Source organism: Dipteris shenzhenensis, chromosome 26 (assembly GCF_047967505.1).
Source record: "Dipteris shenzhenensis isolate YYH24624 ecotype China chromosome 26, Dip_SZ_1.0, whole genome shotgun sequence".
In the NCBI taxonomy this organism is placed as follows: Eukaryota; Viridiplantae; Streptophyta; class Polypodiopsida; order Gleicheniales; family Dipteridaceae; genus Dipteris; species Dipteris shenzhenensis.
The window spans coordinates 4,788,449-4,804,806 of record NC_141621.1 but is presented as its reverse complement, the minus strand read 5'-3'; positions in this window follow the sequence as shown (position 1 = coordinate 4,804,806).

Sequence of the window (16,358 nt, the reverse complement as noted above, 5' to 3'; positions counted from 1 at the left end):
GACTTATTTGACAATTGATATCTAGATTGAGAATTACTCTCAAACAATTCTTCGATGCATCTAGGCAATAAGCAATTTATGTAACATGCTTAGTGAAGCGAGTACGATTCATGGCCAAGAGGGAAAAGATTGGTTGTGTCGACGAGGCAGAAGAGGTTGGTAGAATTTGGATGACCAAGAGACTATCATAAATTCTATGCCAATAAGGGATGGAAGTTGGGACCAAGAGGAGGTAGTAGAGAGCCATCTAGAATGGAAAGTTTAGGTAAACACATTCCGAGAGAAATAGCTTCATATTACCACACTTAGATCAGGAATGAACATGTTCCAAATTTGCATTCAAGACGACTTGAGGCCTCCAATAGAGAAGCTACTTTTTGGTTTTGGTAAGAAGGTTTTAAGCACTCATCCATATAAAGTCTAGATTCTGAAAAGGCCACACAAGTATGCCCATAGGCTACATCCATAAATGTAGATCCCCAAGTCGAAGATGAAAGTATAGTTTAGAGGTGGGACATGCCTTAGGCTAGGATTAGCATCAAAGACCTACACATGCACCAACAGCAAAATAGGAAAGCAGCCAAAGTGTTGATTGAGCTTCCAATCAAGAATCAAGTCATGGACATAGGCCAATTAGGAGAAGCTCGCATCATAAGACAACATCCAGCTAGAGGACACCTAATCCTCATGTGCTATCACTAAGGTATAGGACACCAAGTCCCGCACCTTTGCAAAAAACTAGGACTCCCAGTCATGTTCCAGCACTTGGATATGGCCATATATGGTACCAAAGATTGAGTCTGGTAGTCTTGAAGGTCCCAGTGGCTGGAAGATTAGTGCCTAGGCCACCACCTATTGGAGGATGTTGTCATGAGCATGTTCACATAGACGAATGCCAAGATAGGGGTAACAAATACAATTTCCAATTCATTATTTTAGGGACTAGCACTAGATATATGAAGCTTTTCTCAAGAGGTTCTGATAAAAAATTAATGAAGAAGACACTAAGGGAGAAATGGGGTCTCAAAACGGCCCCATAAGGAATGTGTTAAGAAATAGATTAGGCCTAATGGAACGGTCATGATAGGGTCTAAAGGAGTCCTAATGCCTCCTCACCTAGGTGGGTAAAAGCCCACAAGTGACCCCACCTCTTACACCTCTTACATCCCTCTTACACCTAGGTGGGAGCCACCATATTCAAAATTTAAAATTTGAAAATTCGAATTTTGAATTCCCTCCCTCCTCTCTCCTCTCTCCCTCCCTAGGCCCTTCCCCTCCCACCTCCTCCCCCCGTCCCCCTCACTTTCAGGCTCCCCCTCCTCCCTCACCCCTCCCTTCTTCTCCTCCCTTCCCCCTCCCTCCTCCTCCATGCTTGCTCCTCCTCCCCCTCCCTCCTATTCCATGCTTGCTCACACCTACTCATCCTCCCCCCTTCCCTCCTCCTCCATGCCTGCTGGTCCTCCCCCCTCCATCCCTCCTCCTCTTCATCTCCTAGTCCTCATCCTCTATCCTCGGAAGTGGTGCCAAATATGTGTAGTTCTCAGTGGTGACTCACATGTCATGGGGATTCTTACTGAAAGTCCAATGGAGTGCTCACCTCGAAAAAACCTTCATTGAGAGTAATGCAAGCAATAACTATCCACAAGTGTCACTCATGTGGCTCTCGGTTGTTGTGATTGTGATTCAAAAAGGTAGAGAATGGGGGGGAGTGGAAAGGAGAGAGAATGAGAAGATGGAGGGGAAGAGAAGAAAGAGGAAGGGAGAAGATGCAAGTGTGGGAATCACAAAAGGCATGAAAGGGAAGAAAGAACAAACACCATTAAGAAGCAAGAGAGCTTAAGCTTGTATCCCGTAGAACAACTGAACATTGAAATTCAAATGTCTTCCCTTAAATACATTCCACCTTTATGAAGGGAGGGCCAACCCTATGCTCTCTCTATCACTCTCTTGCATCATGCTTTACAATCCTCTTGGGTCCAACTGAATCCAAGGCACCCTCTGCGACTCAAAAGTATCAAAATGGAAAAATTGGCATTGCTAACCAATACAGTTAATAGTTCATGCATGCTAAGTGCTATTGCCATAAGGAGTAACAATGTGCCACTACTATCTAATTAAGCTATGACACAAGTAGTAGTGCTTCATCCTTGGATAATTCCCCTAAGGACTCTTTGACCTCATTTTCCCATTTTATATCTACTTCCCCATTTAGCTATATGGTTCCATAATCATACCCTCCCCCAATACAATTCCATTGATATATTTTCCAAATCTCCTTTATCCTCTTCCCTCCAAAAATGCAAAAGCTCTCAAAAGTCCCAAAAATGACCAAAATCCTATAGCCACCATTGTTAGGCCATGGTTCAATTGATCGTAATAACCAAGCAACGTAGCATGTCCATTGCCAACAACAAACCAAAAAAGCTCATGCACTGTATGAAAAGGAGGGCTCTTGTGGGTGGCAGGATCTAAAGGATACAAGGTTCCTTCTACCCAAATGTCAAGATGCTTCTTTCCTTGTGCGAACGAAGACTCTAGAGCATAGTTTTGGAGGCCCCCCTCCATCCCAAACTCTGTGTGCTTGCATATTGAGTTTCCAACACTAAGTGAACCTCACACTTATTGGAGACATTATTGAATGGTGCCATGAGTAAAGCATGTAAAGAAGTGGAGTAGCAAGCGTGGAGAAGGAGCAAGTGTGGAGAAGCAGGCATGTAGGAGCAGCACACAGGAGGGAGGAGGGCAAGGAAGCAAGAGAGGTGCATAGAGCCCAAGAAGAACAACTGGCACATTTAGGAAACAACACCATTGTTGCAATGCATGACTTCATATAGAATATTCAAAGGCAAAACAAGGATCTTCATGATGAAGCCAATGCATTGGACTTGGAACAACAGGAATGGAAAGAATCACTCTTTAGGCTAGCTAAAACCAAAAAAGATTTGGAAAGATTTATATACAACTAAGTTCATGGTCCATAGGTTAGGAACAAGACTCAAGAGAAGGTAGAAGAATGAATGCAAAAGATCAAGGAAACACCATTGGGATTGAAGGATAGGAAAAGACAACTACTATACATGCATTGGCATCCACTCCTGGTGCTAGAAAGAGGAGAATCCAAGCTACAAGGTTGGTTCTCCAATGTTCCAATGAAATTTCACTCTTTTGTGCTACATTGTTTGTTTTAAGTTTTTCTTGTGTTCTTCTTCAAGAACTTCATGGAAGATATGATGGGAAGAATGGGCAGGGATGATATTCATTCATATACTCTAGCTAGTTTATTGAAGTCAAGCAATGTCATCGAGATACTAAAGGACCCAAGACACAAATGCATGCATGTGCAAGTTGCTGAAGAGGTGATGAAGGACTTCAAGGACATTATAGATGCAAAGGGGATGCTTGGAGCTTCTGATGAATCTAGTGTACTAATTAGTAGTGAAGCTTACACATCTATTTCAAGTTTGCTCTTCTAGGAAAGTATAAGAAGTCTATGGTACCACTACCCACACCTTGGTCTGAGGTGTGCATGTGACAAACAAGCAAATGTGCAAGATAAATGCTTGGAGGTTACCATTGCATAAGGGTCACAATGACCTGAAAGAGTCACAAGAAATATGGTTTGCAATCATTTGAGATGAATTCTTTCAACAATGTCTACTTGGATGTTGAGAAATTGCAACAAGCAATGGTAAATTCTATGGCATGAGAGAAGATGGTAAGAGGAAATCCATCACATCATTGCACTTTACTTAGTTTCATTTTCTATATCATGGTTTATCCTAATTATTTCTCTCTCTTATTGTATAGTGTGCAATGGAAAGTTCATTTTTGTTATCCAAATGGATGAAGCTCAGTTGGTCAAAGAACACAAGCTAGAGAGACTGAGCATTTGCATTGTGAACAAAGCCTTAGCCTTTGGCCCTTTGCTCAAGGAGACAAGGAAGTTGAGCAATATTTCTGAGCTCAATCTGAGAAAGATATTTGATGGCTTGTAGCATTTGAGACTCCAAAATCGTGCCATGAGACATTGAAGTGGGTCTAGAGAGAACATGAATCCCATCAACTATCCGAAGACAAGAGGAAGGGCAAAAGTTGACAGTGGTGTCTCATCTTGGAGATAGGTGAGGATTTGTTGGACCCTCGTTCATCAATTCCCCCTTCAGTTGTTGGCTTAACACCCGCACTAATGGTTTTACTAGTTTGGGACACATTTGATGAAGCCACTTGCACCTTATCCCCTTGGGCCTTCTGCTTCATGGTATCCCCTAGGCATATAGTAGAATTGTTACACAGCTGCAATGGCATAGGTCTCATGGCAAATGGATGGTCATGAAGTTTGAAGTCCCATAGTCATATCACGAAGCATGGAAAAAAGTTGCTCATCACTCATCCTTTTGCATGGCTCAGACTGCAAATTTAGGTGCTTCATTCAGGCAATGTAGTCACAAAGGGACTCCATCTCCTTTTGTTTAATTCGTACAATTGGTCAATAGGGTTCCATTTGGGACTGCTTGGGGAAAACCACATGTGGCATGGCATCTACATAGGTAACCATCCTACCAATGAGTGCCCCTACCTTTGAGCTAGGCCAGTACTCTATTATGACCACTGTGCTCTATGGGGAAACCATGAGACCTCCCAGTACCACTATTTAAATGCTATCAAAGATTCTAGCCAATAAATTTGTGGCATTTTATAAATGTAAAGGACCTTACTCCTTAAGAGACTGCCCTTATAAAAACGACCAATCCCTACCTATGGCAACTACACCAATACGGGTGTGTTGTTGTGCTTCGAATGCTATGGGGTGGACCATCTATACAAGAACTATCCAATGCATAGGACCCCTAGGATGGCCGCAGATTCCAAGACCAACATTAGTTTCTTGACTATAAAAAAGGGCCAAGTTTCTTCAGTGTCCCTAAATGTAATAACCATCACCCAAACTAGGACCCTAAGCAAAGAATTCCATAAGCAAGCTAAGAGAGGCAAAGCGAGCCTAGCCCAGTCAAAGGACATGAACCGTATAGGTGTAGTTAAGGTAGGAAGAGGATCAGATAGAGTAATCATTTAGAGCGGGTCCAATGAGGAATAGCCATTGTATCCACTTCATCACCTTGGGGACATACACCTTTGGTTTAGAATCACCAACCAACTACCTAGAGCCAAGGACAACACGAGGGAGGTGCCAAGATATAAGAAACACCCAACCCACAAGGGTCAGGGTGAATAACCAGACCCCATTATGGTGGGGAAACATCACCTCACACACAATAGCTAGTACATAATTTTTGAGATAAATTTTAGTGGTGGATCAAGACCAGCAAGGGCTCAAATATGATCTATCCAAGCCATCAAACCTTCAATAGAGCCCCTAAGGCCCCTTCCATATTGGAAAAGGTGGAAGAGGAAGGACCAAGTGGCTCATCAATTCTCTTCTAAGTCATAAAATGTTTGAGGATGACCCTGCATTCCACCAGGCCACAAAAGAGGACAACATGTCCTTTTATGTCTTCAAAGAGCCACTGTTGATGGGATGAGAATTGATTACACTACCTTAAGATGTGGCTGGCTTAGCCACATTCTTGTCCATGGCAATTAAAATGCCCATTGCCACCTTGCTAAGAGGGGACCCTACCCTTTGGAGGATTTCTTTAATTGGATGAATGGACAAATGGTCACCCTCAAGGAGGTGCCCTTGAGGTAGTAGAACCCCTTACTGAGGAGACATATATTCTTAAGGTATCAATCAATGAGCTAGGCCAGTACTTTGAAAGTGATGATAGCAATGTTGTACTCCCTATCACCTACCAAAACAAAGATGCCATGGAAATCTTGTATGGAGGAGCAAGGGTGAGCATAGTCACTAAACAATGTTGGGCCAAGTGGGGAAAGCCCAAGATGGAAAGTACCAATCTTGTGGTCAAATCAGCTGGCGGAGCGATGGTCCATCGGTAGGAGTACTTAGAGATATTAGAATCAAGACCTTTGGGATCACCTAATGCATATGGTTTGTGGTTATGGATTTCCAAGACCAACCAGATGGTTATGACATTATTCTAGGAAGACCCTTCATGCACACTGCAGCATTGGTCCATGACTAGTCATCAAACCATTTATGGAAGGACGAGCAAATCATGAGTGTTGACCTTTAAACATGGAAAGACCATCATATGTTTGATAACTTATTCATAATGTATGTCTAGTAGACTACTTCAATAAATGTGTTCGGGCTTGTAAACAAACCTAGATGAACATTAGTATGGTCTGTTGCTAGAGTTTGAGTCCACAATTGGATGCACATCCTCCTGACCATAGACTTGATCAACAAATGTCATACTTCTTTCGGTTAGTCGCCCCCTACTCCTAAACTATTGACTGGTTCCCTGAACCCTGGCTACTTGTCGAATTTGTAGTCGGATCTTTTCTTGGACTCAACATCGGGTTGTAACTCGAAGACTTCGAACTTATGGATGGACTGTTGATCAGGTTAGGTTTTGGATTTTCCAGATTGGTCCATTCTTGCGGATCCACCTATTTCCAAACTCTTGTCTTTGCTTATTTGGCTTGTGTCTTCTAGATTTCTTTCAATGCTGTTGTTCAGATTTCTTCTTGGTCCATCTAAGAGCTTTATCTTGGACTTTCTTATTTGCTACTGGTGTCTCCTAGATTGGTCCTTTTGATTTGGTCACTACCAAAACTTCTACGCCCAATGCTTTTTTTGGTATCGTTTGAATTAGGATACACCCCGAACAATCACACAACTCATGTGGGTCATGTTGCCTACTCTTGTTATATGCCACTGCTCCGCCTCTCAATGTATTTGGTAGTTCTTGTATTAACACTGCATTGGCTTGCAGGAGTTGTTGTGTCGCTTAAGGTGGTGGTGGACCTTAATGTCCCGGATGGTGACCATCCATTTCTAGGCAATAGCTTGGCAGTATCCACATTACCTTGACTGTTGTTGATTCCAATTAGTTTGTTGGTTCCAGCTCCTTTGCTGTCCTCAATTTATTTGTTACTTTGTTGAGGTTGATGATGTTGCTCGCTATGCAATGGCTATCACATTTTCTCCAATGGCTACCGTATTGGCACCCATTGCTGGAGTTCTCTGTGTCTATTGGTGTGGATTGTTGTGAACATTAGGGTTATACCAGTATGCTTTAGTTGGATGACTCTTGCTATAGATCTCGCATTGCAATTATGATTGGTTCTGATTCACACCCAAAGTTTGCAACTTTTGATCCACTAATTTCTTTTTGACTTTTGTCATCTTCCTTTCTTTCTTTTTGGATTTCTTTGTTGCCTTCTTTTTCTTCTTCGGTGACCCCCCCGGGGAATGGGGTAAGGAATGTTAAGTTCCATTAGGAAAAAAGGGAGCTCATTTTGGGGCCTTTTACGGTTTGGAAAAATAAGCTCTCAACCAATCAATAGAGGGCCAATGTAACGTTGGAAATTCATGAAAATAGAAAAAAGAAACAATACTTTATGTAGGTACAAGCGTGCTACATTAATGTGGAGATTGGTTTTTTATTCTCACAAGATCTTTGGACAAGAAGATAGAATCTAAACTGACATTTTATCTAACAAGGGCCTTCCCGCTTCCACCTTCCTTTGAACTTTGAAATGTTGTGCTGCCTTTCCTTTGAAAGGCCTACCATTCTACACCACTGCCTCATTGTGTAGCAGCTTCTTCTTTTCCAAAACTGCTCCCTTGATCCTGTTTGGCGTAGAGTAAGATGTTTCTTGTCAACTGTTTGTCTGCCCACTTTCTCTTTCTTGAAACTTCAATTTGTTATCTTATTTACATTACTTTGCTATTGTTACAGATTCAGAAAATCTCCATGGTGAATAAAAACCATGGCCGTTCTTGTGGAAGACACTCTGTGGATGATAATGCTATGAAGGCAGAATTATACCACACATCCTTACCCCGTCAACCTGCTTCTTCTATTTCTTCGGTAGAGAATTCAAGTACAGTCAAAACGGAAGGAACTTGGGAAAGGTTTAGTGTTTCGAAAGGAGCATGGGTGCTCATGCAACCTAGCAAAAGAAAAAGACCCTAGACAAAAAACATTTTCTTGGCATCATGGAAGAGAAGAATACGCGATTTTAATATCACCAGAGGGAAGATATCAGTGAAAGAAGTTTTGATTCAACATGTGTACATGCATAAAGAACTTGTCTTGCAAGACTATCCAAAAGATCTTCCGCAACACAGGCCTAATTGTATATTTTTCTATTGTGGTTTTTTTCTTTACGAGGTGTATAGATTTTTAAGATGAAGCTTTCTCTCTTTGCTTATTGACATTCTTTGTGTTGTTTTATTTTATATTTATATCCTTCATCATATGAGACATGGCAAAACATCGATTGTACTCTGGGATTTATAGATGTTCTGCATGGATCAATAGGAGAGCAACAATACCAAGGTCGATGTGCAACAGAGATAGCTCAATCGGGTATATTTTTTACTGATCATTTTTATCCGTTGCTGGACAATGCTAACACACATGGTGTGTTAATAAAACAAGACCTTCCGGCATGGAAAATTCAGTGGATTGGCCTCACCCACATTCTAGTGTTACAGAGACATATAGGGCCAAGCTTTTCAAAGAAGTACAGAAAGCTCTGAGGCCCAATATTGCCACAAGGATAATAAAAATTTCTTTATGCATGCCTCTCATAGTTTTTGTGGACTTGTTTAATACCTTTCTAGTGAAGGTTTCAAAAACAATGTTCACAGTTAAAGCAACAAGTTCGGCATGCATGCCACAATTTTTGGATAAAGGTTGGGATAAGAAGACATGTAGTTCAGTGTTTTGTGAGGTTGTCCAACCTTCTATGCAACTGAAGTACATGGTTGCATCACAAAATTTTATTTTCTCTTTTTATTATAAGCGCAGTCGAATGCTAGGCACAAAACTAGTCCCAAAGGATCAAGATGAAGATTCTTTTGGTGCAGAAAATAAACTTCTTGATATTGATGTTGTTGAGAATGGTGATGTGCTAGTCAATATCTCATTAAGAGAATGTTTCTCCCTAGCTCAATTGCGCAATGACATTCTGTTTGAGACAGAAGGTTCTATTTCAAACGACTTTTTATTTATCTACAACAAAAAAAAGGTACACCATCTGATTTATCCTAGTCTCATTAAGCATTGCTATTAGTTTACTTTACCACTCTGATTCATATTGCTTTTTTGCAGTTGCTCAAAAGAAGAGAGAGCTCAATAAAATGCAAAGACATTAAAAATTTGAAAATTGAGATAACACAGACTCCATAAACAAAGGTTTTGTATTCAATCAAGTAAGATTTTGTATTCAATCAGGTAAGATTTTGTATAGAAGTGTTTAGTTGTACATGTAGAACATATTTCTAACATCCATTTTCTATTTATGTACAGCTTGATCCAGAGGCTACTCTACATGGTCCAAGATCTCCCTATCATCATTTTTTGGAGAATCTTTTTTCTGCTGCTCCATCCTATCCTGTACAGTATGTTGGTGCTGCTCCATTGTCTCCTCCACTACCCCAGGAGCATCTGTTTGCTATTGCTCCATCTTCTCCTCAACAACATCAACAGCAGGTCCTTGCTCCTATGGCTTCTCCTCCTCAGCACTAGGTGCTTGTTCCTGTGGCACCACATTAGCTTCATCTATGGCATCAAGGTGTATGACACCTTCTTGTACTTTAGAACTCTCACCCAACTCGACAGTAGCTGGTACAATAAGTTTGGGGGAGGCATAGCTCAAAAACCTCCAAATTGTATGAGCTCTAAAATTATATACATAGTTTGAGATGAAGCTATCTTCTTTCATCTGCAATGGCATATGATAATTTAGAACACTTTGTATCATTATGAATTATCTTCAAGCTAAATGAAAATTATTTTTTCTTACAAGGTCTGGCTGTTCTTTCTCAAAATAGCTTGAAAGTAGATATTTGGCATTGATCAACACTCTCCATTTGCAGCTACTTGAATCATCTTGTTGTGGTGTCTGTACAGTTGGAAAGATATGTTAGAATCTGTTAACATCTGAACAAAACAAAATTATTCAATAAGTTCAAAGACGTAGCATGAAATAGACATCAGTAGAGGGAACGACTTTTTACCTCTAGATTTATTGGCTCTATTGAATCCAAAAGAGAGACATTAGGAGGACAGTGATCCAATGCATCTAGAAGCCTTCTAATACAACTGCAATATATATAATTTAGTTAGTATGATATCAAAATAATGAAGTTTTAAGTTCAAAAAGCACACACAGCACTTACAATTTCAGCTCTCTGTGTGTGTTTTTAAGAGAGTTGAATATAAAGCATTGCTTCTGTTGGATGCCAATTGAAACAAAACTCTAGTGGTCACTGCATAAGAAAAAAAGCATTAGGAAATCAAAGGCTACAAGAGTTCTCAATCTTAAAGAAGAATCTTAAAAGAAGTAGTCACCCACATATCTGTTATGGTATGGAAGTAGCAAAACATCAATTACTTCAAAATTGCAGTGTCTGAACCAATCTGAACCAACTGTCTGAACCAACTGGAAATATTGATGGGAGTTTCCTTTACATCTCTTAACTTAGAAGAAATGGTAGGATCAATAATATGGACTGTATGCTGTACAGAGGGGTGAAGCCAGCTTCTCATCATGCTACATAGGACCAAAAAATAATTAGGGTAGGGTATAAAGGAGGTACAAGGAGGATTGTTTTACAAAAAATGTAAAATAATAGACACTTACTAGAGCATTGCAAGAATGATAGTATCTGAGCGATACTCATTCTTAGGAGCCAATGCTCCCAAGCATGGTTTTGTCAAGTCAAAATCATTCACTGAAAATTCATCCTCAATATGGACAACTATATTAGGGCCCAGCTCCTGCAACCTTCTATGTATCTGCAGCTCCCTCTTTCTAGTCTCCACATCTATAACAAATTTTGTTTCTTTTATTTGCTGCTTCAGTGACTCCTCATAAGCAGTCTTCCCTCTGGTGTTCTTTGAGTGGGTTACTTCAACAACCTTAACCTTATCTACCTTCAACTTCCTTGTAGGTGGAATTAACAATATGTCTCTCATCTTTATGTCCTGCGATTCCATAGGATGAACAAGCTTGTCATACCTCCATCTCACTTTGGACAAAGTGTTGAAGTCTTTAGCCATCAAAGTCACCCTGTGAGCATGCGCTGCTACCAGCATTGCATCTTCAAAATATTTTTCCAAGTAATCCTCTGCCATTTCCTATAAGGAAAGAATGGCAGTCTTGTTCCACCTGAACCCAAGGTGCCAACTATCACATATTTCTCTCACCAGTCTTTGAAAAGGTGCCTTAGGGATTGCAAAGCCTACAGCTTTTTGTTGCTTCCTGATCTCCCTTAGCACACCTACACCATGATTCAATCTCTTGGCCTTTTGCTTGAGCAGGCTCATTGGCTTACCCTTCCTGCAATGTGCAGCTCTTCCCTTTGGAGGCACACTAAATTTCTTGGTACCTGCCCTAGCTGCTGTTGCTGCAAGCCCTGGCCCTTTGCCAGCTTTCCTTGCAGTTGACTTCGTTCTTGCCATCACTTTAAAAAACTGCATACAAAGCAATGGAAAGAGATAGCAGCCATGGAGAACATGTTTTGACAAAAAAAAGGCAATCACAGGGGTGGATGAAGCAACATAGAAAATTTTGCAATAAAATGCGATACGAGGAGTTTGAAATTCCTAACAGGTCCAAATTGCGTTTTCCTGCAAATTCCTAAAATGACATGCTGGTGCATTCCTACAGTGATTTCTCTGTCTTTACAACTAAATACAATATGAATGGAGTTTATGCAAGAAGAGTACAGCCATGGATAGCTATGGAAGTCACAAAACCAGAATGACACGGGTGGATGAAGCAACATTTCAATATTTGCAACAAAACGCGATTTCGGCTGTTTGAAATTCCTAAGGCCTCTCCTCACGTTTTCCTGCAAATTCATGAGGCAGCATGCTGGAATATGCCTTCAGTCATTTGAAGGTGTTTGCATGTCCATGCAAGATGGATTGAGTCTATGGAAGGCAAGAAGTGTGCATAGACTGAAGGAAGAACCCTCACATGCAAATATCACACTTGAAGATCTGCATTCCTACAGTGATTTCTCTGTCTTCACAACTAAATAAAATATGGACTGAGTCTATGCATTTCCATGCAGGATGGATTGTGTCTATGGTAGGCAAGAAGATTGCAGAGACTAAGGGAAGAACCCATTATTACTGACCTGAAATCTATTTGTGGATGTGCTGTGCTGCTAATGAGTACCCTGTGCTGGGGATGAACCTGTGCTGCTTGTCAGGATGCTGATGTTGCAGAGTATGGAGGTAGGGAGGCAAGAGAGCAGAGACTAGAGGGCAAGAGGGCTGAGACAGGATACCACAAATAAGTGCAAAATACAAATAAGGCAGCTGCTAAATCCCACACGTGTGGAATGTAGTCATTTTTCACATGTGTGGATGGGACCCAGATCTCTTGGAGTTTGAAATTTGCCACGTGTGAAAGGTACACTTTATGCCTTGGAACTTGTGCCATTCATGATTTCATAATCAATTCCATAACCAATCTTCCCTCCCTTGCCTCCCAATCTTTCATCCTTGCCAGGACCCTCGCATCTTCCATTTCCTTCTCTCTCTGATCCTTTCCTACCTAGCACACTCCATCCAGATTGCAACCTGCCTGAAGAACCTGCCTGAAGAGTACTACCACTGCCAGATCTCCAGGTTACCTAGAGTGCAGAGTTCAAGCTAGTGAAAGAGTAGGAGATTCACCAGTGCAACTCCAATAGCATGGAAAAGGAAAAAAAAGGTCAGAATTCTAGATTGTTTTTAATGTTTTTTGACATATATTTCTTCCATCCATTGGATTTTTGATGTCCAAATGTCTTCACTCAGCTCCACCCTTCTTGTTACATATTCAATTGATACTGTCCAAGAATGTGGTAAATCACCCAGGAATTTGATTGGAGATGGATATGAATAGAACCTAGAAATTTGCAACAAAATGCGAGGAGAGTGGTTTATACATCTCTAAGTAGCCCATATCGCATTTTGCTGCAAATTCCTATTGTTGACACATTCCTCATGAAAAGCTTCACTCAGCTCCAGCCTTTCTCTTGCATATCAAATCATACTGTCCAAGAATCAATGAGATGAACCTAGTGTTTGATTTGACATGCATATGAATAGAACTAGAGAATTTGCAACAAAATGCGAGGAGAGTGCTTTATATTTTCCAAATGGTCCCCCATCGCGTTTTGCTACAAATTCCTATGTCTGATTTGGTTCTCACTTCTACCTCATTGTTTTGCTATCTTTGCCCCTGTGGAATTCTTCCTTGATGATGAAAAATGTTTTTGCTTTGGAACAGTTGACTCCCAGGCCCCACCTTTCAAGAGGAAGCTGGACTTTTCTACTACTATCATTAGACCACAGCAATCACCAGGTGAGTCATGAGAGCTCATGAAGGAATTATCTGGTGATATCCTATGCATTCACTGATTGCATATGTCAGCATATAGAATTCAAAGTATATAAGTTTTTGAACAGGCAAAAGGAAGAGACTAGAGCAGAATGCTAATTCTTCCATCACAAAACAAAAGGAACCATAAGAGGACAAGTCTCCAGATTGGCTCTTATTTGAGTTTCTTCACAAATGCAAGGCTCAAAGTAACTTCCACATATACCACAATATTTTCAACATGGAATTCACAATGAGCTCTGTACTGGAGCATCACAAAGATTTTCTTTCAGACTATTGGGATACCTTCAAAGAACTGACAGAGGCAGGAAGAATTGTGGAAGGAGAAAAGGTTTTTGTGCATATAAATCATATTGTCTCCATTGACAAGCTGAGGTACCATGTGAACAGAAGATTTGATAGCCTGCCTGATCAATATAAATTCAACTGTAACTTGCACACCAGAAAGTGCAGAGTGCTTGAGGAAACCATGGCATTCCTTATGTACATTTTCTTCAGTCAGGAGTCTTTGGATGAACAAGGGCAGGAGACTGAAGAAGAAGACACATCTGAAGAAGAGGAAAAAGAGGATGTTTCTTTGGTAACAAAAATGGCAGAGCAAGAAGAAGATATCAACCTTTAGGATGAGGGGCTGCTCTTGACCTTGTTCAACTGAGGACAAAAACTCTTAGAGGAGCAGAGCCAATTGAAGATTTTGATGTTCAGAGTAGCAACTATGCAGTGCCCATGCTTCCAGGTGTCTTGATTGGTGGAAAAGATTATGTTTTCCTCCATGATATAAAGTGTATGTCCAATTTGAGGGAGGACTATGCCATTTCCCTTATTGCCCATGCTTCAAGGCTTGACAAGGAGGTTGGCATAGAGGATGACCATTCACTACTGGCTTTGGAAACAATTTTTGATCCTGCAGAGGCCCTTACTTTTTGTTTCCAAGAGGCTGAAAAGTTCTAAGAGCCAGATGAAGCTGCCTTCCAGCTCACACAAGAAGCTATGAATCTCTTAGCACTATACACAGAAAAGCCTAAAGAAGAGGTTGGACAAGAGGGGAGAGGAATAAATCTTTGGAAAGATGAACTGCTTGTTGCTAATGAAAATGAGAAGGTACTTCAAATCAAATACTTTGTCTTTTGCTTAACTTTGTTTTGTAGGTTGTGTATTGTCTCACTCCAATCTTTTGATATGTGGCAACTACAAATTGAGGATGACACATTCCTCCAGAGATCAAGTGGAAGCAGGCCGGTTGGGTTTCACAAAATGTCAGGCCTAGCTCATTATATTCATGATCTAGGCAGTGCTAAGATCTTGATTTACCATAGGCACTTGAGCAACAATGGAGAAGCCATTGTTTACTTCTTAAAATGTTTGTCCAGGGTTTTAGGTGGACATGATCTTTCATGGCAAAAGGAAAAGATCATTTTCATAGGGAGGTTGTCTGCCATATTTATATTTGGAGATTATGTGAATAAGCAAGCCTCTAGGGCTGCTTACTTCTTGTCTTACACTTCTTATGCATTAGCATGTGGTGTTAAGGAGCCTAAATGTCTGGAGGGCTATGGAAAACACAAGCTCATAAGGTTTTAAGAGCCACCCATGATTGCATCAGGCGACACAATCCAAGAAGAAGAACATGTGGAGAAAGCTGAAGAAAAGGATACCCCTCCTAGACAAGCAACAGAGGCAAGCATTGATAAACAGACAGTCGACATCAAGCCAATAAAGAAGAAAAAGACTCCAATCAAGATCAAAAAGAGAGTTCCAATCGGCAAGCCCTGGGAGAAATAGGATTTAGTCATCAAATATAGCACAAACATTATATTAAAGTTGAACTGATTTGTACAAAGTCTTTGATATCTGGTATGATCTTGTATAAATGAACAATAAGTTGAAGATGAAATGATTTGTACATTTAGATAGAGTGGTGTCGTTAAATATTAAACAAACAATATATTGAAATTGTGAACAAATTGTATTACGTTTAGATCATATGTTTCACAAAAGAAATACTTTTGATGCATAACACCAAGAGTCACTTGTTCCACAAAAAAAAATTCTATTGATATAGAGTGTATCTTCAATTTGAGGGAGGACTATGCCATTTCCCTTATTGCCCACGCTTCAAGGCTTGACAAGGAGGTTAGCATAGAGGATGACCATTCACTACTGGCTTTGGAAACAATTTTTGATCCTGTAGAGGCCCTTACTTTTTGTTTCAAAGAGGCTGAAAAGCTCCAAGAGCCAGATGAAGCTGCCTTCCGGCTCACATAGGAAGCTATGAATCTCTTAGCACTATACAGAGAAAAGCCTAAAGAAGAGGCTGGACAAGAGGGGAGAGGAATAAATCTTTGGAAAGATGAACTGCTTGTTGCTGATGAAAATGAGAAGGTACTTCAAATCAAATACTTTGTCTTCTGCTTAACTTTGTTTTGTAGGTTGTGTATTGTCTCACTCCAATCTTTTGATATGTGGCAACTACAAATTGAGGATGACACATTCCTCCAGAGATCAAGTGGAAGCAGGCCAGTTGGGTTTCACAAAATGTCAGACCTAGCTCATTATATTCATGATCTAGGCAATGCTAAGATCTTGATTTACCATAGGCAGTTGAGCAACAATGGAGAAGCCATTGTTTACTTCTTAAAATGTTTGTCTAGGGTTTTAGGTGGACATGATCTTTCATGGCAAAAGGAAAAGATCATTTTGATAGAGAGGTTGTCTGCCATAGATATATTTGGAGATTATGTGAATAAGCAAGCCTCTAGGGCTGCTTACTTCTTGTCTTACACTTATTATGCATTAGCATGTGGTGTTAAGGAGCCCAAATGTCTGGAGGGCTATGGAAAACACAAGCTCATAAGGTT